The 24,320-nt window shown below is 46.6% G+C and overlaps 1 protein-coding gene across 4 annotated transcripts in view; it reads right to left on the bottom strand.

Annotated features, from left to right (window-relative positions):
* The window catches only part of st3gal2 (ST3 beta-galactoside alpha-2,3-sialyltransferase 2), a 468,108-nt gene that overhangs the window by 194,498 nt on the left and 249,290 nt on the right, over window positions 1-24,320 (bottom strand). Inside the window, exon 3 of one of the 4 annotated variants that reach the window (XM_070897757.1) lies at window positions 14,437-14,600. The exons of the other annotated variants lie outside the window; for them this stretch is intronic. The gene's annotated coding sequence lies outside the window, so the exon portion shown is untranslated. The remainder of the gene's footprint in view (window positions 1-14,436; window positions 14,601-24,320) is intronic. 4 annotated transcript variants of the gene reach the window in all.

A 24,320-nucleotide genomic window follows, 5' to 3' on the forward strand; every position in this document is an offset into this window, starting at 1 on the left:
ACCTGGGAGTCCCTGGCCAGAGACCACCCTAAGTGGAGGAAGTGCATCCGGGAGGGTGCTGGGCACCTTGAATCCCATCGTCGAGAGCATGCAAAAATCAAGCGCAGGCAACGGAAGGAACGTGCGGCAAACCAGTCCCACCCAACCCTTCCCTCAACGACTATCTCTCCCACCTGTGACAGAGACTGTAATTCCCATATGGACTGTTCAGCCACCTAAGAACTCATTTTAAGAGTGGAAGCAAGTCTTCCTCGATTCCGAGGGACTGCCTATGATGATGATGACGACGACAGTACACTGGGGGCACAGGAGGAAGAACCAGTGGGAATTCTGACGGATAACACCATTCCGCCAATGCTGACTCCTTTTAAATTCAACTAATGCCTGCCCCGCCCCAGAGGATAACCCACGTCAGTGTCTTTGGGCTGCCGACTTGGTGTTGCTGGGTTCCTCCCCATTTTCCATCCCCACCTGTCCTTGCCCACCCATTGTTAAAATTGGGCGGGCTGTCTGAAGCCATTATCCATCAGGAAGGATGGGTAAGCATGTATCTAATGTTCATAGTGTGTCATTGCTTCTGTTCACCTATCCATTTATTGTTTAAGAATTCTATTTGGCAATTTATTACTTAAGGCGCGAATGGAGGGGTAGATTTTGACTTTTTGCGATAGCATAAAATGGGTGATAGCGAATCTGAAGTCAATGGAAATAAAAATCGCGAGAGGTATAAAATGGGCCGGCAATTTGCTATCACCTGTTTTACACCATCACACAGATTCCAAGTCTACCCTCAAGTCTTTATTCTATTCCATTTCAGTCAAAGGAGATCACCCAAGGGCACGTGATATAACCAGTAGCCAAAATACAGTAATGAGGATTTTTCTGTTCAATCCTTGGACGTGCTACAAGTGACCCAGATATGGTGCAGGTTATGGCATTCTCCTGGTAATAGGGAGTGAGGGCTCACCTGCAGGAGTGAGAGACCCTGAACACGAGAAACATATTTAGAGTAAAAACTCAAAACAGGGTCCACAGTCAGCTATTGAGTGGCAAGGCGGCTCAATTTCAGGATGCTGCACAGAGTTTACTGAGACACCGTAATCTTGTGACAGGGTCTGCAACAGTGGATGTGACCATCAATCTCACTACCATCTTCATATTGAAGGTTTCTGGACTTGTATCAGCAGAGTATAGTTCTCCCTACAGATAGATTGTAATTGTACTAACTTAGAATATCAGCATTCAGAAAATGCAAACTCATTGCAGAGCGAATGTGTTGTACATATAGTGTGTTCACTAATAGCAACATGTTCTTTCAACAGAAAACAATCGGGCTCTTGCTCGAGTTTGCTGACACTATCCACCTACTTAGTTTCCGCAATATGTGGGAAACAAATTTCCAGGCCCTGCCAGTAAGTAAAAAAATAAAAAGGATGTTAAAGTTAATCCAAATTCTTAGTTACAGTTGAATTTTCTTAAAAATGTTAAACTCCATCTTTAAAAGCCACTGATATGTATTATGTAGCACGACACAAGTCCTGGATTAGCATACCATGTGATTACACCAGACAGCACTATTCATTCGTTAGGCGGAGGAAAGACTATTTATTCCTCTCCTGAGTGAAGATCCCTTTCATGTCTGACATTTATAATTCCACACACCAGGTGTTTTTGTCAAATGCATGGAATTAATGAAAAGGAATCAGAACTGCAACTTGCACAGGCTGAAGTAATGAGGTGGGAATGTCTAATTAACCCCAGTCAAAAACTCCAAAGGGGGTTGTTTAACGTATACAGAAGAATTCCACAATACATTTCAATTAAAATGAATGTCAATAAGTACGCCATTTGTTTGTATTTGCTGTATTACATCTTTTGTCTGCTGTTCACCAACAAGGTTTGCCTGCAAACCTGTTTGAGAAAGAGGAATAATGAAGCTGTTCTGTGTTGGAAGAATCAGCAATGAGGAATGGCAAGGTTAAGCAAGGACTGCTCACCATTGTAAAGAGGCATCTCATAGGGGACATGCAGACCACTTTAATGGAACACAGCAGAGGTTCCCAAACTGGCAGGCGCGACGAGGACACTGTGGCTGGGAAGTTCCTTTGATCTACTGCCACTTCCTGGACATGAAGTGCGGTGGAAACACTGTTTAATGTTTCAACGAGGTTCCTGCTGCACTTCCGGCAAAGTAATGCCAGCAAGACAGGAACAGATCCAAGGAATTTCCGGACCAGTGAGCTCTAATGATACCACTGGACTTCATATTGACAGCCAACGACAACCAGATGCCTTTTCTTATAAAATCCATAAGGAGATGCTGGGTTGCCCCAATGTCATCAAACAAAACCAACAAAGGTGCCTCTTTTTAGAGGGGCACAACTAATAAAAAGTTAAATAATAAAAAACAAAATAAATAATATTGCCACCCGTGTCTACAATGCACCCCAGTCCCTGCTGTGCCCACCATTTGCGGAAGGCCTCAAATGTACCAGGGGACACTGCATGCTCCTTCACCATGGCCACCAGGGCGCAGACAAAACCATGGAAGAGAGACAGGTAGCCTCCATGGGCTGCGTCCAATCTGAACCTGTGGATAGCCCCCTTGGCTAGGCCCAGGAGTAGACCCACGAGGAGGTCCTACAACTTGCCCCTCGACTCGACCCCCCCCCCAATCACACTGGGCAACCAAAGATCAGGAACATCAGATTGAAGTGGAGCCAGAAGTTGAGGAGCAGCCCCTTCAAATAGTGGAAGAGGGGCCTGAAGCCTCTCACACTCCTCGGAAATATGAAAAACAGACTGATCCAGGCTGCAAAAGTTACAGGTTGAGGAGATGGCTCAATGGAACAATGAGATCAAAAGGGCTGAAGGAACTTTTTCATCTGAACCTATTCTGTAAACTTGTCAAACTTGCTGGTTAACAGTACAGAAATCAGTGCCCTGACTAATGGGAGACACCTTCGCACAGCGGGAGTGAACAGACAGTTCTCTTGTTTGCCAACATCAACTTCTCTGTGCTTCTCTGAGCCGTTTATTGTAAATTAGCCTGATTAGATGTGGTTTAACTGTTGGTGCTCTGATGACATGGAGTAGATGGATGTGGCTCCACCACTCCTGAGTTTACAGATGCAGAATTTTCTGAGCTTGTTTCATTTAAATTTAGAAACCTAGGTGAATGGCCAAGCCCCATACAATTGTGCATATTTTCTGAGAAATTAGTAACAAGGGCCATAGATTCAGGATTATCAATAGAGGAACGAAGAGGTAAGCTATTAGTTTTTTCACAGAGGATTATTAGAACATGTCCTGGTGCTCTTAGACAAGGACTGTACGTGTCTCCTTATAAAATGAATTCCTGATTTGAATCTTGTAAATGAGGGCAGTTACAATGTGCCTTCACAATGGGGGAAGAGTTCTGCCAACACACCAGCCAGGATACTTCACGGCCTAGGCCTGATAGTAGGATGGGATTCTGTTGAAAATTCTATCTCACAGTGCTTGCGAAAGTTAGAGTATGGCAGATCTGGGTCAGAACCAGAACAGTATGGGATATAGAAAAATACTGGGAGTCCCAGGATACCCGAGTCTGTGGACCTTGTGATATGGAGAATTTAGCTTAGTTCCACTTTCTTGGCTGCAGGCACTGATGGGCTGGAAAGACCATAAGGAGGTTAAGCGGATGCAAAATTAGAAAACAAGCACTCTTGCCTTTCCCCTGTGCAGCTTTGCTCTCTACTATCCAATACATTTTATAAATGTGATTTACATGAAGCTTCTCATTTTAGTTCCATTTATGTTATTTTGTTTGTTCTTTTTAAAGAGATCAAGCAGGCATTTTTCAAACTTAGATTTTAATAGTCTGCCATGGGAAACCAAAAACTGAGCACAAAAGTGCAATCTGCAATACCCTTAACAAGCCCCTGCATCGCTTTTCTTATATAGTGGCTGTTTATAGGATCCTTCACCTTAATATATCAGAGAAAATGAGATTAAAGACGTTTGCGCTACTGTCTAATTTTTGTGCTGCTGCCTTGTTCTGGTTTCTGTGCAGGTTTGTCAAGAGACCAGTTCAATGGGCAGGTCTGGGGAGCAAAGCATAATAATCCGTGCTATTGCAAAGAAAGCTACTCACTGAAAGCTACTCCCAAAGCAAGCGCTCTACTCGGAACTCCTTCACGGAAAATGAGTCAAAGGTGGGCAGAGAAAACGTTACATGGACACCCTCAAAGCCTCCCCGATAAAGTGCAACATCCCCACTGACACCTGGGAGTCCCTGGCCAAAGACCGCCCTAAGTGGAGGAAATGCATCCGGGAGGGCGCTGAGCACCTCGAGTCTCATCGTCGAGAGCATGCAGAAAACAAGCGCAGGCAGCGGATAGAGCATATGGCAAACCTGTCCCACCTGCCTTACCCTCAACGTCCCTATCTGTCCCACCTGTGACAGAGTCTGTGGTTCTCGTATTGGACTATACAGCCACCTAAGGACTCATTTTAAGAATGGAAGCAAGTCTTCCTCGATTCCAAGGGACTGCCTATGACGATGATGACTCACTGACAGACCTGCGCACACATCAGCTGTGCAACTCTTTAACCTCGACGCGCAATTTGGAGTTCCCGCAGGATCCTGGCAAATTGGGAAATTCAGAGATCTCTTCAAATAGATAGATCGAATTAACCAATGATATAGGGGGTGCAGGGAGGGGAGGACACTACTGCACAATGAAGATCCTTCCCTCTCTTCCACCAGTCATACTTGCTTTTACAATCGGGAAGAAGTGGCTGGGTTGGATTGGGTAATTCCCCGCATGTTGAGTTTGCAGATTTTAGCCATGCCATTGTAGGGAGCTGCCAGACAGAGACCTAGGCATGTTCCAAGAAACATAGAGTTAATACTGGAGAGAGAATCACCCAGGACAACAACTTGTATTTATATAGCGCCTTTAATGTAGTAAAACATCCCAAGGCGCTGCTCAGGAGTGTAATCAAACAAAATTTGACGCCGAGCCACATAAGGAGAAATTAGGGCTAATGACCAAAAGCTTGGTGAAAGAGATAGGTTATAAGGAGCATCTTAAAAGAGGACAGAGAGGAAGAGAGGTGGAGAGGTTTAGGGAGGGAATTCCAGAGTTTAGGACCTCGGCAGCTGAAGGCACAGCCGCCAATAGTGGAACAATAAAAATGAGAAAAATGAGGGATGTGCAAGAGGCCAGAATTGGAGGACTGTCGTACAGCGCCTCCTTATGCGCAGACCAACCATCCACGACCCATCCAGACACAAGATATCATGCAGGAAGAAAATATAAATTCTAAGGGCAAAGGAAAGAAGGGTTCCTTCTTGACTGAATGGGTAAAGGTTATCATCTGGTTATCACTGTGTCATATAGTTGATTAATTCCCATATTCAACCCCTGCTGTGTGCTGGTTTAACTGATTTGAAATGGGGTAACAATAGAGCGGTAACTGGCCCTGGTACTTCAAGGGGACAAACAATAAGGCACATTTGTCACTCTTGACTACGATCCAATGACTCCTATTGTGAAGATTAAAATGGGATTGGACGCAGCCACAGTATTTTCCACAGTTAAATGACCAACACTCAATGTCTTGGCTGACACATGATGAATGGCCATTTGGATGTGGTACAGGAGAGCTGCCAGTGCTTATAAAACCGTCCTTTAGATAGAGTCAGGACCTTGCAGAGAGGAAGGGTGAAAATTGGACCGAAGACAGACAAAACAAAAGAGGCAGAAAAGAACATATGCATAAAGACCTCTAAATCCCCATGTATTAGATCGATTATTTTAAACCAGGCTCGGACGAGCATAAGTTAACTCCACATTCACGGACAAGCAACAGGTGTCACCATTTGATTAGAAGCAACTATCTATATCACAAGACCATTTAACATTTCATAATGTAACAGGACGTCTTTTCATACTCTGTATCAAGAATGGCACTTTCCAGATAGTCAGCTTGGAAACTGTTTCCCAGCAGAAGTGATCTCTCAGAGAGTATGCATAGAACATAAGAACATAAGAAATAGGAACAGGAGTAGGCCATAAGGCCCCTCGAGCCTGCTCCACCATTCAATAAGATCATGGCTGATCTGATCATGGAATCAGCTCCACTTCCCTGCCCACTCCCCATAACCCTTATTCCCTTATCAGTTAAGAAACTGTCTATCTCTGTCTTAAATTTATTTAATGTCTCCAGCTCTCCGAGGCAGCGAATTCCACAGATTCACAAGCCTCAGAGAAGAAATTTCTCCTCATCTCAGTTCTAAATGGGCGGCCCCTTATTCTAAGATCATGCCCTCTAGTTCTAGTCTCCCCCATCAGTGGAAAAATCCTCTCTGCATCCACCTTGTCAAGCCCCCTCATAATCTTAGATGTTTCGATAAGATTACCTCTCATTCTTCTGAATTCCAATGATTAGAGGCCCAACCTACTCAACCTTTCCTCATAAGTCAATCCCCTCATCCCCGGAATCAACCTAGTGAACCCTCTCTGAACTGCCTCTACAGCAAGTATATCCTTTCGTAAATATGGAAACCAAAACTGCACGCAGTATTCCAGGTGTGGCCTCACCAATACCCTGTACAGCTGTAACAAGACTTCCCTGCTTTTATACTTCATCCCCTTTGCAATAAAGGCCAAGATTCCATTGGTCTTCCTGATCACTTGCTGTACCTGCATACTATCCTTTTGTGTTTCATGTACAAGTACCTCCAGGTTCCGCTGTACTGCGGCACTTTGCAATCTTTCTCCATTTAAATAATAACTTGCTCTTTGATTTTTTCTGCCAAAGTGCATGACCTCACACTTTCCAACATTATGCTCCACCTGCCAAATTCTTGCCCACTCACTTAGCCTGTCTATGCCCTCCTGCAGTCTCTTTATGTCCTCCTCACACATTGCTCTTCCTCCCATCTTTATATCGTCTGCAAACTTGGCTACGTTACACTCCGTCCCCTCTTCCAAGTCATTAATATAGATTGTAAATAGTTGGGGTCCCAGCATTGATCCCTGCGGCACCCCACTCGTTACTGGTTGCCAACCAGAGAATGAACCATTTATCCGGCAAAGCTTCTATACAAGCTTTGGTCAATAGGATTTGTGCCCCCTGTCATATGTAGTGCAGATTAGTTTTGCATGCAATGAGTGACAGTGCCGGGCTTGGTCGACCGCAGGGATTTTAATGCCACAAAACTGCTCCTTTCCATTTTCATCAACTGGGCTTTCCAATTCCTGCCCCAGCTGGATTCTGTACTTTGAAATTTTAATTACACTCTGGAGGAAGGCTTTTCTTGTGCAGAAACTCATTAAAGAAGCCGCTCGCTCACATTGCAGCTGTAATCGGGTATCAGGCAAAGATTTGCTGTGACACTGCAGTCCTCTCTCTGTGGACGGGGGAAGGCCAGTGTCAACTGTTAGACCCATGAGGCTCTCCAAATGACACTGGGGGTAAGGGAACTATCGGATACAAAGCAGTGAATCTAAGCCTGACCTCAGATAGGGCAGGGATTGAGACTCAATAAACTGGCTTCAGCAATCCTGGACTAGGGAGGGAAGTCATTTAACCAGTTCCTGCTCCTGATTGCTATCTATTAACCCCAGTTGGACATATGAGCATGTGGTCATTAGGTGAGGGCAGGATCTGGAGAGGACAAGATGGGGCTCGACTCTGATGCACGCCATGGTTGAGTACCTGCCATGACAAGGCTCACACTTGAGAAACAGACAGTTGGCAAGAGACCGTGCCTTCAAGAGAAGAGAAAAGTGGGAAAAACAGTTACTGCTCATGAATAAACACTAAACCAATACTGAGTACATAAATAAAAGGGAAAGGCGGGAACCACACAGTGACATGGAGAAGGACAGGCAGAGATGGGCTGAGAGAGAAATAAAGAGGAGTTGCGCTTGTCTCACATTCATGGACGGGTAATTCTTTTTTTTTTAAATCCAACGTGTTTTTCCTTCTCTTTCTTCCCCTTTTTTCTTTGCCTTCCCTCCTATCTTTTCTGGCGGTTGGGAAAGTTGATTCGAGACCAGGACAGACAGATATAATTCAGTACCATTTTAAAGTCAGACATTTAGTCCTTCTTTTATCCAATGTTTGATTTGATATTGTTACTTGCAGCAATTTGAAGTCTCTGTGCAGTGCAGGCTGAGGATCTGGAAGACACAACACTGAGGTGCTCCAGAATCACCAATGGCCAGGGGGCAGAATTACAACGTGCCAAATTCACATAGCCAGCTTTCACTGCATGTAAACATACCCCCCTCACTGCGATACAGACAGGGGTCGGCACTGCGATCCCTCACTGCGATACAGACCGGGGTCGGCATTGCGATCCCTCACTGCGATACAGACAGGGGTCGGCACTGCGATCCCTCACTGCAATACAGACAGGGGTCAGCACTGCGATCCCTCACTGCGATACAGACCAGGGTCGGCACTGCGATTCCTCACTGCGATACAGACCGGGGTCGGCACTGCGATCACTCACTGCGATACAGACAGGGGTCGGCACTGCGATCCCTCACTGCGATACAGACAGGGGTCAGCACTGCGATCCCTCGCTGCGATACAGACCGGGGTCGGCACTGCGATCCCTCACTGCGATACAGACAGGGGTCGGCACTGCGATCCCTCACTGCGATACAGACCGGGGTCGGCACTGCGATCCCTCACTGCGATACAGACCGGGGTCGGCACTGCGATCCCTCACTGCGATACAGACAGGGGTCAGCACTGCGATCCCTCACTGCGATACAGACCGGGGTCGGCATTGCGATCCCTCACTGCGATACAGACAGGGGTCGGCACTGCGATCCCTCACTGCGATACAGACCGGGGTCGGCACTGCGATCCCTCACTGCGATACAGACCGGGGTCGGCACTGCGATCCCTCACTGCGATACAGACAGGGGTCAGCACTGCGATCCCTCACTGCGATACAGACCGGGGTCGGCATTGCGATCCCTCACTGCGATACAGACAGGGGTCGGCATTGCGATCCCTCACTGCGATACAGACCGGGGTCGGCACTGCGATCCCTCACTGCGATACAGACAGGGGTCGGCATGGCTCCTCACTGCTATGTCACTCTGCGGTCCGATATAGCACAGTTAGATACAGAGTAAAGCTCCCACTGCTCTGCCTCAGACCAACTTCAGAGGAATGCTCCTTACTGCACCAGTGCGGTATTTTCCCCACCACCTTGTGGCCTGTCTGAGTGAGATTGCCATATTTAGTGCCAAAAAGGGGTGTGCTGTGAGCTCAAGCCCACGAGGAACTTGGTCAAGATTGTCTAAATTCATTTCACATAAGATGCTTACAACCAGCAAAAAGTGGAGACTTTCATCTTAATCGGTCCCTAACAGTAATTTGAAGGTGTCAGCCAACACAAGTGAAAGTTATGTTTGTGATTAGCTAATCAAGTCTCTGCTCTCATTGTCCCATCAACATGCAGTCACAGTACCTTCACCCACAAGAGTAATTTGCCAGTGCACTCTGATGGGTCTATGGCTATGTACAGCATCACTAAACTAATTAGGAGCAAACTGAATTCCTTAGATCAACTTCTTATATTACAGGCATCATAATGTAATCAGAGCTTGGAGTATGGTTCTGTGCAGAGTCTGTTATTAATATTCTGATATTATTTTCAACTTTGTGCACAGGAAATAATCTAATTGAGACTGCTCCCTTCTTGTCCATTATATTCGTCCACCTAGATTTAAATTAACAACCAACCTCATTGTTCTTGCTTTTACCTGTATTTGATCTGCAGTGTTGTCACTAGGATTTCAGTTAATGTAATGATGGGTAGGTGAAATTTTCATATGACACGTCAATTTGAACTGTGGAAAATATCCAGAAGTACTACCATAGTATACGGTCAGCGGTCAAAAGGTTGCAGGTTCAAGTCCCACTCCAGGGACTGGAGCACAAAAGCTAGGCTGACACTCCAGTATAGTACTGAGGGGGCACTGCACTGTCGGAGGCACTGTGTTTCGGATGAGACGTTAAAACAAGTCTGCCCTCTCAGGTGAACATAAAAGATCCCATGGCACTTTTGAAGAAGAGCAGGGGAGCAGCAGAGTCCTTATCTGCATGAAGCACAAGAACTGCACATTGAGGGAATGGAATCCCTTCTGTCACCTGAACACCTGGGAGTTTAAATGAGGGGTCTGCATGGCCACATGTGCAATCAATGGCTTCCTGGACCATGGGGAAACCTGCAATGCTGTTGAATCCTGGAGCTCTCTGCCTCTGGTCTTCTCTGGCAATAGGGAATGATTATATAGTAATTCCTCTGAACGTATAACGCCTCAGCGACCTCCTTTTTACAGAAGTGCACAGATGATTATGATACGTGACACCTGTGGCAGCCTGGAAGGTTTCAGTAGTATAAAATTAAGTGCTACTGTGGCCTTCACTGCAAAGCAATCCTGGCTGTGCTGCGAGGTCAGAGTGTTCATTCCACAAGGCCACAGATCTCTGACGATACAGCAAAGGCTTTGGGCCCCGACAACATCCAGGCTGTCGTGCTGAAGACTTGTGCTCTAGAACTAGCCGCACCTCTGGCCAAGCTGTTCCAGTATAGCTACAATACTAGCATCTATCCGACAATGTGGAAAACTGCCCAGGTATGTCCTTTCCACAACAAGCAGGACCAATCCAATCCGGCCAATTACTGCCCCATCAGTCTATTCCCAATCATCAGCAAAGTGATGGAAGGTGTCGTTGGCAGTGCTATCAAGCAGCACTTACTCACCAATAACCTGCTCACCGATGCTCAGTTTGGGTTCCACTGGAACCACTCGGCTCCAGACCTCATTACAGTCTTGGTCCAAACATGGACAAAAGAGCTGAATTCCAGAGGTGAGGCGAGAGTGACTGTCCTTCACATCAAGGCAGAATTTGAATGAGTGTGGCATCAAGGAACCGAGTAAAACTGAAGTCAATGGGAATCAGGGGGAAAACTCTCCACTGGCTGGATTCATACCTAGCACAAAGGAAGATAGTTGTGGTTGTTGGAGGTCAATCATCCCAGCCCCAGGACATCGCTGCAGGAGTTCCTCAGGGCAGTGTCCTAGGCCCAACCATCTTCAGCTGTTTCATCAATGACCTTCCCTCCATCATAAGGTCAGAAGTGGGGATGTTCGCTGATGATTGCACCATTCAGTGCCATTCGCAACTCCTCAGATAATGAAGCAGTGCGAGTCTAACCACCGCTCCTTGATACTGAATGACATTACCATCGCCAAATCCCCCACCATCAACATCCTGGGTGTAACCATTGACCAGAAACTTAACTGGACGAGCCACATAAATACTGTGGCAACAAGAGCAGCTCAGAGGCTGGGTATTCTGCTGCGAATGTCTCACCTCCTGACTCCCCAAAGCCTTTCCACCAGCTACAAGGCAGGAGTGTGATGGAATACTCTCCAATTGCCTGGATGAGTGCAGCTCCAACAACTAGGAGCTCGACACCATCCAGGACAAAACAGCCTGCTTGATTGGTACCCCAACCACCACCTTTAACATTCACTCCCTCCACCTCCGGCGCAACGTGGCTGCAGTGTATACCATCTACAAGATACACTGCAGCAACTCGCCAAGGCTTCTTTGGCAGCACCTCCTAAACTCGCAAACTTTATAGAAGGTCAAGGGCAGCAGGCACATGGGAGCACCATCACTTGCAAGTTCGCACCAAGTTACACACCATCCTCACTTGGAAACATATTGGCTTTCCTTCATCATCGCTATGTCCAAATCCTGGAACTCCCTCCCTAACAGCACTGTGGAAGCACCTTCACCACTGACTGTAACAGTTCAAGAAGGCGGGTTACCACCAGCTTCTCAAGGGCAATCAGGGATGGGCAATAAATGCTGGCTTTGTCAACAACGTCCACATACGGGAACAAATTTTTAAACATATCCTTGGTAAAGCACAGCCTCCTCATGCACTGGGCTTGGGTGATAGGAATGTAGGAGTAGTGCTCTCTGAAGACCCTGGGTGCACAGGGCGTCCTGCTGAGAGCCCTTCTGCCTCTCCTTCAGGAGCTGGTGCTGCTCTGCCTAACCTCCTCTCCTCCTTCCATTCCTCCTCCAGACCAAGGGGGACCCCTAGCAAGATCTGCATGATCAATCACTCCCTTTCTCCTGTTGACCCCTATAAGGTTTCCAATAAGGTAGAGTAGCACTGCACTGACTCTTTTTAGGTGAAATCCTCAGAGAATTTCTGGAACAAATGTTGATAAGAGTGTTGAAGTCTTGACAAAGTGTCCCGATGTGCAGCAAAAGTCCTCTTCAAACACAGTGTAGTCAGTTGATCTCAATCAGAAAGTGAACAGCAAAAGCTGAGCATGGCTTTAAGTGGCTCTCGCAAATCTCACCAACGACTTCTTTTCCTATTCAACTGGTCACTGTTAGGCGAGGTCAATAATTGCAGCGCTAGCCAGCAAAATGGCATGCAGCCTCTTTTAATGAACGTTGGGGCCAATTTAACTGATAATCAGAGGCTGAATCATCCTCGGTGGTCATATCGGAGGCTCTTTAGCGGCTAAACCACTGGCGCTACAGCAGGGAAAATAATCCCCTAAAGCTTTTCTACAGATCAGGTTTTTCTTTAATTGAGCCTAGTATTATAGAGCATAAATATCCACTGATTGTATCTGGACAAAAAATAACAAACTCATTAACTAGAACAGGGGACTCTTAAAGAAATAGAAAAAATTCATTAGGCTGAACAAGCCGGACCCTTTTTTCCCCCCCACAGATCATGCCCCGCCGACCCACATTTGTGCCAGACTCCTTAATTCTTTGCCACTCCAGAAACACACCTATTGGTCTCTTGAACTGGATACTATCTGCACCAATCACCTGCACATATGAAGACAGAGAAAAATAGAGAATAGTAGCAGAATCATCATCATCATAGGCAGTCCCTCGAAATCGAGGAAGACTTGCTTCCACTCTAAAAGTCAGTTCTCAGGTGACTGAACAGTCCAATACAGGAATTATAGTCTCTGCCACAGGTGGGACAGTCGTTGGAGGAAAGGGTGGATGGGGAGTCTGGTTTTCCGCATGCTTCATCCGCTGTCTGCGTTTGGTTTCTGCATGCTCTCGGCGACGAGACTTGAGATGCTCAGCGCCCTCCCGGATGCTCTTCCTCCACTTAGGGCCAGGGATTCACAGGTGCTGGTGGGGATGTTGCACTTTATCAAGGAGGCTTTGAGGGTGTTCTTGAAACGTTTCCTCTGCCCACCTGGGGCTCGCCTGCTTTGTAGCACTTCCAAGTAGAGCACGGCTCTAAATCCATGGCGCTGCTCTGGACAACGTGGCCCAATTTCCATAGCTCGGGAGCCTACTATCAGCAAGGGCAGACGTCGTCTGAGGAAAAGTGTGTTTGAAGAACAGGACCTCAAATCTGACACCAAACTTATGGTCTATAGGCAGTAGTGATACCTGCCCTCCTATATGGCTCAGAGACGTAGACCATATACAACAGATGTTTCAAAGCGCTGGGGAAGTACCACCAGCGCTGCCTCTGCAAGATCCTGCAAATCCCCTGGGAGGATAGATGCACCAACATCAGTGTTCTCGATCAAGCCAACATCCCCAGCAGCGAAGCACTGACCACACTCAACCAGCTCTGTTGGGCGGGCCACATCGTCCGCAAGCCCAACACGAGACTACCAAAGCAAGTAGCATAAATGGAATTGAACGTGACACAAAGGGAAATCAAAGGAGCCAAGAAGAAAGGGACTTAAGACCAAGATCTTGAAGATGGTAGAAGAGAGATTGGAAATGTGGAAACAAGGCAGAATAAAAAGGAAAAACAGAACTTAGTCAAGCCTCCTCTCTCTCTCCGTCTACCAATAAGCCCTGGCCCATGATCACTACACCAGTCTTGGAACTCATCTTCTGAACTTTCCACTGCCAAATTAGCTCCAGAATTCCACCTCCAGATCTGACATCCAAATCACAATGATGATGGCGGGACTCTCATCACCACGTTCCATTATGACCTCTCCCCTTTCTGCTTTGGCACAAATACTTCCACCCTTCCCATCTCTCCTTTAAAGTAATTATTATTGATCACCCTCTAAGTGCATAGTAATTTTCACCGCCGAGAGTGACTCCTTATCCTCAGCGACTTAAATGTTTATTTAAATTTCCCTTGCCCTCTCTTCCAACTTTTCTGTCCTACTGCCCTTATTCACAGTCTACATATTAACTTCCCCACCCATACCTATGCTGTACCCCTCAAATTTGCCATTAAGTTTCAATCATAGACAAAGCCATGTTAGATCACTTCCTCATCTCCCTCACCATCCACAGCTCCATGAACATCTCTAACCTCACTATCCTCACCTCACCTTCCACCGCGAGAAAAAACTCCCCATGCAGTATCCTCACCAACACACTCCTGAACTCCCTCTCTTCTGCCTCTCCACAAACGTTCTTGCTAAGTTGCACGGCGGTCTGGAAGTCCCGCACAGACCGCTCACCGGCTTTTATATGGAAGAAACTGCGTATGCGTGAAAATTTGAATGGGCTGCGCAGCCAGTTGAAGGGGTCGCCTAAGACAAAAAAAAAAATAAGAGGGATCATTGCTCTTCATCCATTGCCTCAGTTGACCATCCCAACAGTTCCCTTAGCTCTGCCAATGATTCCCTCAAACCCAAGTCAGATAGCCTTCCAGCCCTGGTGCTCCTCCAGTACAGTTCTCACCTCTGCTCCCTCAATTCTGAGGCCTGCAGCCAAGTGCCTCTGATGCATAATTGACCTGGTTGTTCACTATCAGATCTTGCTTGACCATCTTGTGCAACACTGCACCTTCTTCTCTATGGCCAAAACCCCTTACTACTTCTAGAGGGTAACAACAATCCCAGATTCCTTTTCTCAATGACCAAAGTCCTCCTCTACATCCTTTTGCTTCCCCTTCCTTCCTCACCTCCAACGCCAAGTTTCAAAGAGCTTATGCAATTTTTATCTCTGAGCCGGAGACTGTCTGTAGACCTGTCTCAAGGCAATGCGTTCTCCTTACCAATATCCAAACTTCCAGCCACCCTCATTCTGTAGCTGCTTCCACTCTCACCAGAGTCATCTTCTCTAGAACTATTTGCTGCTCCCTTGTCTTTCCCCCATACCCAACTCCTAACCACTGAAACACCTCTCTTTACCCCAATGCTAGCTGACATTAATGGCTCTCTTTGCACAGGCTTTGTTTCCTTTTCCTTCAAAAGAGTCCTCATCATGATCCTCAAATATTAAGGGGTAATCGACTTTTGGCATCCTGTATCAAACACACGAGATCTAGCTTCAATAAAGGTTATGGGAAATTGAAATAGTCACACTGGTGCACTGTGGTTGAGTTGGGGTTAGAGTTAAGGTTAGGGTTAGAATAAAGAAATATACCTGGACATGGAGCTTTACTCTACATCCAATCATGCTATGCCTGACCCGAGTGCCCGATGCTGACTCTGGATACCCAAAATGGAAAATGCTCCATTCTTTGGCAGTGACTTTGCTAAGGATGAAAAATAGAAGGGCGACAAAGGAATTAAGGTATTAAAGATGAAATCTCACAGCGCTGGATTTTATTCTTCTAGGTGACAAAAATGAGAGTTAAAAGCAAAAAGAAACAAATGCAAAGTTCTTGAACATTTGATTAAAAACTTTATACTCCATGGAAACCATTGTGGTGTGGTGACATTTGCCTAATATGCGCTTTTGTGCCCACTGAAATTTCTCTTTGAAAGCTTTGCGTTTAATTCCCAGTGCTAACTTATAATTCAATAGCGACCTGACTGTCACAGTTTACAGTGCAGATAACTTCAGTTCATTACTAATAGACGGGCCTGAAATCCATGCATCATAGCACCCACATCAAACTGCTCCATTTTGATCTGGTATTAAAATTTGGACTACTTTCCCGCACTCTGTGCTCTCCACAAAAATCACCTTCAATGGGAAAGCCTACACTTCCTATCAATCAAACCTGACCTTTTATGCAAAATATATGGAACAGTGCGTCACTGGGTTACATTTAGATAGCTTTCTCCTGCTAATTCAAACTCCTTTATTGTACAAAAAATAAACAAATTAAACAATGTAAATAACACAGCAAAATAGAAATTTAGTATTATATCAGGTACTTCAAGTAAGCAACTTACTTCTTGCAATAAATGTAAATCAGTTAGGTTAACCCAGACTATGTGGTCTGGCAACATGGTGTTTTTCTGATGGTTCAAAGAGATGAAGAATGTATTGTGGTTTCCTGTATGGATATACACCAAAATAGTACATGATGCCAGACCACATAGTCTGGGTTAACCTAGACCATTGCTGCTCCTGGAAACTGAATGTTCCGCTGGTGCTGCAAAGAAGAAAATCTCAGATACATTCTACAATCCAATTTGCTAATCTCTGTTTAGTGATGGTTTTACCAAAAGTTTATTTTTGTGGGACATCAATAGGTGCTTAAAATGTTGAAGTTTTTTTTCTGCCTACACCAAGCGCCAACATTCTGTAAGATTATCCACTTTGGCAGAAAAATTAGAAAAGCAGATTATAATTTAAATGGAGAAAAATTGCAAGTGCTTCAGTACAGAGGTCCTTGTGCATGAAACAAAACAAGTTAGTATTCAGGTACAGCAAGTAAGCAGGAAGGCAAATGAAATGTTGGCCTTTATTGCAAGGGGGATAGAGTAGAAAAGCAGAGAAGTCCTGCTACAACTGTACAGAGTATTGGTGAGGCCACACCTGGAGCACTGCGTACAGTTTTGGTCTCCGTATTTAAAAAAGGATATACTTGCATTGGAGCCTGTTCAGTGAAGGTTCACTAGGTTGATTCCGGAGATGAGGGGGTTGACTTATGAAGACAGGTTGAGTAGGTTGGGTATATACACATTAGAATTCAGAAGAATGAGAGGTGATCTTATCGAAACATGTAAGATAATGAGAGAGCTAGACAAGTTGGATTCAGAGAGTATATTTCCACTCATAGGGGAAACTAAAACTAGGGGACATAGTCTCAAAACAAGGAGTCGCCCACTTAAAACTGAGATAAGGAGGAATTTCTTCTCGGAGGGTTGTAAATCTGTGGAATTCTCTGCCCCAGAAAGCTGTGAATGCTGGGTCATTGAATATATTTAAGGCGGAGATAGACAGATTTTTGAGCGATAAGGGAGTAAAGGGTTATGGGGAGCTGAGTCCATGATCAGATCAGCCATGATCTTATTAAATGGCGGAGCAGGCTTGAGGGGCCAAATGGCCTCCTTCTTGTGTTCTTATGTAACTGAAATATAATAAAGATGATGAATGCAGCTTCAGCATGAAGATTTCCTGAGACGCATAAAACTTGGAACCCATTTAATACAAAAATAATGGATGTGATTTTAAAATTGCCCTGTGCATGGCAAACAAGACAAGGAGCTTGCTAATGTTACATGCTGAAATCAACAAATAAATTGAAATGTAACATAAAGCAGGTGGTGTGTAAAATCCACAACTGACCATTTCCTGCCCAGTGAATTTACCATTTTAGCCACAGGGAGGTTTTCTCTCTCTCTCTTCATTTGCTCATTCCTGACTAAAATATAGGATTCAGCTCACACTCATTGGGCCCAAGTTTCCACAGGATAAAAAACGGGAGCCCCCCGAGCTGGGCACCCGTTTTTCGCGCCTAAAACGGCGCCAGAAAAAAAACGCGCTATTCTTGAGTGCTTTGCAGCTCCTTGTCTGTTTGGCGCGGCGCCCAGGGGGGCGGAGCCTACACTCGCGCCGATTTTATAAGTGGGAGGGAGCGGGTACTATTTAAATTAGTTTTTTTCCTGCCGGCAACGCTGCGCGTGCGCGTTGGAGCGTTCGTGCATGCTCAGTGTGAAAAAAACATTGGCACTTGGCCATTTTTGTAGTTCTTTGTAGCTGTTTAATTTTTGAAATTTTTTTTAATAAAAGCACATTGCCATCAGCACATCAGCACTTGCAGCCTTCTCACTGTCTCCTTCCCCTCCCCACCCTCCATGGCAACAAACCGCTGTTTCCTTCCCCTCCCTCCCCTCCGCGGCGGCAAACCGCTGACTCCTTCCCCTCCCTCCCCTCCGCGGCAACAAACCGCTGTCTCCTTCCGCTCCCTCCCCTCCGCGGCGGCAAACCGCTGTCTCCTTCCCCTCCCTCCCCTCCGCGGCAACAAATCGCTGTCTCATTCCCCTCCGCAGCAACAAACCGCTGTCTCCTTCCCCTCCCTCCCCTCCACGGCAGCAAACCGCTGCCTCCTTCCCCTCCCTCCCCTCCGCGGCAACAAACCGCTGTCTCCTTCCCCTTCCTCCCCTCCGCAGCAACAAACCGCTGTCTCCTTCCCCTCCCTCTCCTCCACGGCGGCAAACCGCTGCCTCCTTCCCTTCCCTCCCCTCCGCGGCAACAAACCGCTGTCTCCTTCCCCTCCCTCCCCTCCGCGGCGGCAAACTGCTGTCTCCTTCCCCTCCCTCCCCTCCGCGGCAACAAACCGCTGTCTCCTTCCCCTCCCTCCCCTCCGCGGGAAAGAACGGGCGCCTCCTCTCCCCCGCGGGCAGAACGGGCGCCTCCCCCCCCCCCCCGCGGGAAGAACGGGCGCCTCAGGCTGACTGCAGAATTCTCCGTGCCTGAAGCACTTTCACACAGGTAGGAAGATGGTTTAATTAATCTTTTCTTTGCTTATAAATGTTTATTCAGGTTGGATTTATTTGTATAATATTTGTAGAAGTATAAATAAGGATTTATTGTAGAATTTAATGAGTTCCCTTCCCCCCCCTTCCTCGTTCTGGACGCCTAATTTGTAACCTGCGCCTGATTTTTTAATGTGTAGAACAGGTTTTTTCAGTTCTACAAAAATCTTCACTTGCTCCATTCTACTTTAGTTTGGAGTACGTTTTCACTGTGGAAACTTTGAAATCAGGCGTCAGTGGCCGGACACGCCCCCTTTTGAAGAAAAAATTCTGTTCCAAAGTAGAACTGTTCTACCTCACTAGAACTGCAGAAAAAAAAATGTGGGGAATTGCGATTTCTAAGATAGTCCGTTCTCCACCAGTTGCTCCTAAAAATCAGGCGCAAATCATGTGGAAACTTGGGCCCTATGTCTGGGTGAATGATCTGTAACACAATAATATATTTGTTTTTAATACATTTCTGGCCCTTTCCAGGTCAATTTCATTCCTTTATTTAAAAAAATGTCCTTACTGTGTTGGAATTGCTTGCAAAGTGCAGAGAGCACGTGAAAGATAAACAACATTTAAAGGAGAATGATTGCTCATGGTGTGGTGCTCATTATCTTCTGCTCACCATGTCTGGCAAAGTGTTTGAGACACATTGGAAGCCAGGCAGGTTTATTCTGACTGCTCCTTTCCTTACATGTTAAAAGGAGGGCCCGTAATAAATAAAATGCTTCACATCCTTCAAATCGCAGATAATCATTCATCAAATGCTAAAATATTTAAGAGTTTAATTAAAGACAAGCAATTTTTAAAAAATTGTCAGACAATTCAGCCTATTTTTAACCATCTCAAAGCTGCTCGCTTCTTACCCTTTTCCACTAATTTTCTCCCTCCTACTCCAGTGAAGGAGCCGACTCCTGTATGGTTCCACAAGTAGCAGGCACCCCTCGCTACCAAGTGTGAGCTTAGGAAGCTAGTATTAATAGGCTATCCATTCAGCTTGGGTGTAGTGGGCCACAAAGTCAAGCTTATCTTGTTCCATGTACTTACAGCTGGAGTTACGAGATAATGACGAAGATCAGGAGCCAAGGCTAATTTTCCCCTCAATAACCCAGGGGTGTAGAAGCCAAATGGATTAGCTAACTCGGCAGAGACCAGAGATTAAACTTGCAACTTTCCTGGTCTGTGTAGCTCAGCTGCTCACTGGCTTAAGCAGCACTGGGATAACTCTATGGCAGTATTATTCCGTGTGTGGTGTGTGGTGTGGGCGTGTGTGCGGTGTGTGTTTAAAGGATGAAAACCTGTTTAAGGTGCATGGGCACGCATCAATCGGGAGGCCCCACACAGGCCGCTCACCAGCTGTTGCTGCTGGAAGTGATACACGACTTGCATTAAAAAAATTAGAGGGAACATTGATCTGTACGTTTGATAATGAATTGGTGACTTTAGGTTTAAGGTATTTTTTTCCTTTCTTGTGCCCCTGGCTAAGAAGCTAGGTTGTTAATGGATGGCCAGTCCTGCTACAAAGCCAGCCACCAGTCTGGAGCGATTCCCTGATTTTCTCTCCCTTACTGTGGAAAACCAATGGACCATGCATTTGGCACTGCCCTCACAGTGACCTGATGGAAGTCGGAAAAGCAGCAGGTGGAGATTGTGACACCAAAATTTTGATAAGCATGATATGTTCTCAACCTCACTGAGACACAGGCAAAGGGAGGAAGGTGGTGCTGGGTATAGTATGTGGGGGGGTTCACATTTCTGGATTTTGTGACCATTCTTCGACAGAAAACATCTAGGTATGAGTTACTTTAAAAATGTTTTTATTAAGTAACTCCAATCATACCTATGGCTCTATACATTTCAATTTACTGTGGTTAAAATAGATTATGAACTAAACTTTGCTTCATCTAGTGTTAATTTGGTCCACTTTCAGAGAGATTGAAAAATTACACAAGCAAAAGTCATGCCTATCTGGTCCAGATCACAAGGGCGCTCCACTGTTACATTCCCGGGCGAACGGTAGGCAGGGAATCCGCTCCAGCCACCCGATATCAGTGGTACTCCCAATCAATTTTCATAGTTGGCCCTCACTTAAATACAACGGGCAAGCTGCCAGCGCTAATTGCACTGCTTTTCGGCAGCTTGTTGTTTGGGAAATCTAGGAGGCCCTGCCATCCTTAAAGAGGCAATGCACTGTCAAAGGTGGTCCATGGAGAGTGCAATACTGAGGCAGTAGGCAGCATTAATATCCAGGGCCGCGATTCTCTGATGCAGCTGTGGTGGTGCTCGGGGAGCAAGTGGGGGAAAAGGAAGGAGGTCCTCCGATGTTCAACAGGTGTCCTGGGAAATTATCCAGAAGCAGTGGAGAGAGGAGGCTGAGCACAGCAATGCCAGCAGCATAGTTTCAAGGACGTGGCTGCAGTACAGGAAGAAATTTCACAATCTCACCAGGACTGTCAAATGAAAATAGAATTTGGGGTCTTAATTGTGTCATTTAACTCCTATGTGTGTACATTAATGTGGCCCCCAGCCTGTTTCAGGAGTTAAATGAGACAGTTAAGAGCGCACAATCCCTGAATTGAGATCTGCCCGAAAATCAGAACTATGGGGAAAATCAGCAGCACTTTCCAGCCCAAGTTTCGCTTAACTACCGTCCCATTTTTAGGCATAAACATGATGGTAGTGAGACTACCGTGGCAGTTTTCTGGAGTTGAAGGTTTACGTTACTGGTGGGGAAGGACCTCCATTCGCACAGGAGGAGAGAGTGCAGGAAGGAGAGGGCGTGGGACAAGAAGGCAGCATCCAGAGAAAGGAGAGAAATTACAGACCAGTGCTTTCAATGAGGAAAGGTTGACACACCAAATAAAGTAATTTCACCACCTGCCTGTTCCTGCTCCATCCCCATCCTCACCATGTCCTTCGCTATCAAAGAATTCTGACTATTTCCTTTATAAGACAGAACTCTAAAATTCATATGCTATCATCCAACTCCAAAAAGTTGCAAACATACACAGAAATTAGGTCTGAGGTCAAGTCACGATTACTTTCCAAAACAACATTTACCAAAAGGTGGCAACAAATCCATACACCTGGGGCCAAAATTGCAAGCACCGTGTTTTGGGGGCGGTAACCTTTTCGGGTGGACATTCTGCGCCACCCTGGTTACCGCCCCGGCAGGAAGAGGAGTGCAAAGTTGGGTACTCCACTTCCTCTCGGGCGAGCTTGCGGGTGCTACCCAGGCGAACATCGGAGCCCTATGCGGCCTCTCAACTTAGTGCTGACACGTTCCAAGGGCCCTCCCCTTCTGTTAAAGGGGAGGGACGCTGCAAGCTCTGCAGGGCCTTTGATGGGTCTCTACTAGGCCTCTGGGGATGCAGGTTGCCATGGCCACAGCCTGGCACCGAAACAGAGTGCCGGGCTGCACGATCGCGGCACGGACTCCGCGACAATTAACTCCGAATGAGTCGGAAGGTAGTGCAAAATGGCAGCGCGCACCTCCCCTTTAAATTTAGCCCCACGAGCGGTGAGTGGCCCGATTTATGACCCACAAGGCTGGTGCTAATAACACACGCGGCGGCCATGGGGAGCTTGCCAATTTCCGCCACATGGCAAAAACAGGGTGCCATGCACAGTGATGACATAATCGCTGGAGGCACAGGGGCGCGACCGGTTTTGCGTATCTGCTAACTCCCGCATAATTTCACGGGAGCTGGTAGTGCGACCCCCCCCCCCCCCGGGCGAGAAATGGTTTGTGCCCCCTTAGCGCCCCCTGGAGGCGCAAACAGCCATGCAAATTTCTTCACTCCCCCTCCATCTCTAAACTCTCACCACTGTGTCGGCCCTTTGAACCAACAACCTCAATTACGCATAGCTCCTAGTCTACTATCTCTATGAGGCGCGCCCTTAATGAGACAATGTTGTGTGTCTGGGAAGGTTCCCCTGTAGCCTGAGGTGTCTCTCATTTCAGTGAAGCAGCTGTCTCAGAGGGACACTGCCCATGATGAGTCTTGCTGAACCTTTACCAATCTTCTCTTGCCATCTCACCTCCAGTTCTGAGAGGCCTGTTTCATAGTTGAACATATCTGTTAGGCATATACTGTGCACTGTATTTTGAAAGCTAGCATGAAATATCATGAGAGAGTACATCTGCCTTATCCACTTATACACGTCCATCTGTCTGAAGCCACAGTGTGCGATTTTTATATTCTCTGGTCTTTGGTTTTATTGCTCTCATGATTAACGCAGAAATAATAATGATTTTAAAAAGTAGCAAACAAACCAAATTCCAACACTAAGTCCCATATGGATGCAGCTTCGGTTCCCCTCATGATTGCTGCACTGCCCAACTGTCAGTCGCAACTTTCTGCAACACCAAGGAACTCAGCCCCCAAACTTTGGGAATCATTTCTGTATAATTCCTGAATTAGATTATCAAAATGAACACCAATCAAGCTCAGCAATGTAGCAGGCCATTTACCAAAGGATTTGTGGATCGTTATAGCACTGTTTGCCCAGACACATATCGGCTGATCACAAGCTCATCCGTGTTACTGCTGGTCAGTCATAAACAGTAGGGGGGCGAAATTCTCCAGCACCCCGTTTGGGGGCAGTAACCCAGTCAGGGACTTTCTGTGCCCAACGCGGAAGTCCTGCCCTGGTTGCAAAAGTTTGGTTACCGCCCCTCACGGGAAGTGGAGCGCTCACGGGAAGTGGAGCGCAATGTCTCACAGTCCACTTCCTGTTGGGGCAGGTTCGGGGGTGCTACTCGGTGCTACGTGGCTGTTCCACGTAGCGCTGACGCATTTCAATGCCTCTCCTCTTCCATAGGGTGGAAAGGGGTTGCTGCGCAGCGCTAAGGGGTTATCGCCGATGACGTCATCGCTGGCCCGGAACGCTACCGGCGGGTCGCGGCCCTACCGTGTCAGCGCCTCCCCAAACTCCCGCGTAATTTCACGGGAGCCGGTAGCGTCCCCTCTGCACCTGGGTGAACACAGTTACAGGCCCCGTTAGCGTCCTCTGGAGGTGCTAACAGGAGGCACAAAACAGGGCAATTTCAGCACCTGGACGTGATTTTTTATTGTGGTTACTTAGCTCTAACATACTCCAGGAAATATCAATACTCCTTACAAACCATCCCAAAATATCATGATAAGGCACGCTGGTACGCCAATGTTTGTATGCCTGCAATTCCCCAATGTCAAACATATTGGGCTGAATTTTCCAGAGAGGTATCGGGCGCGATCGGTGGCGGGTCGGGTGGGAACATTTTTTTTTGACAGTGAGTCGGGAACATGCTGTCATCTTGCTCCCATGCACCTTTCCCACAGGTACGTCTGTCACTGTGGAGCTGACCCGAACTACAGCGGCAGGAGGCCCAATGGAGATCATTATGAGGTACTTTACAGACACTTAAGAGCCTCTTGCCCCTACTTTTAAAATTTTCCTGCATGGCCATGGGATTCAAGCAGCTCGGGAACCACGTCTGTCAACCTAAGGCGTGAGTTCCGTAGCCATTGCTCCAGCTGATTACTTGACAGCATGGGAAAACAAAAACATGTTGATATCAGCTAACCGATTGATGCAGATTCTGTTCTACTTGTAAAACTA

Source organism: Pristiophorus japonicus, chromosome 13 (assembly GCF_044704955.1).
Source record: "Pristiophorus japonicus isolate sPriJap1 chromosome 13, sPriJap1.hap1, whole genome shotgun sequence".
Lineage (NCBI taxonomy): Eukaryota > Metazoa > Chordata > Chondrichthyes > Pristiophoridae > Pristiophorus > Pristiophorus japonicus.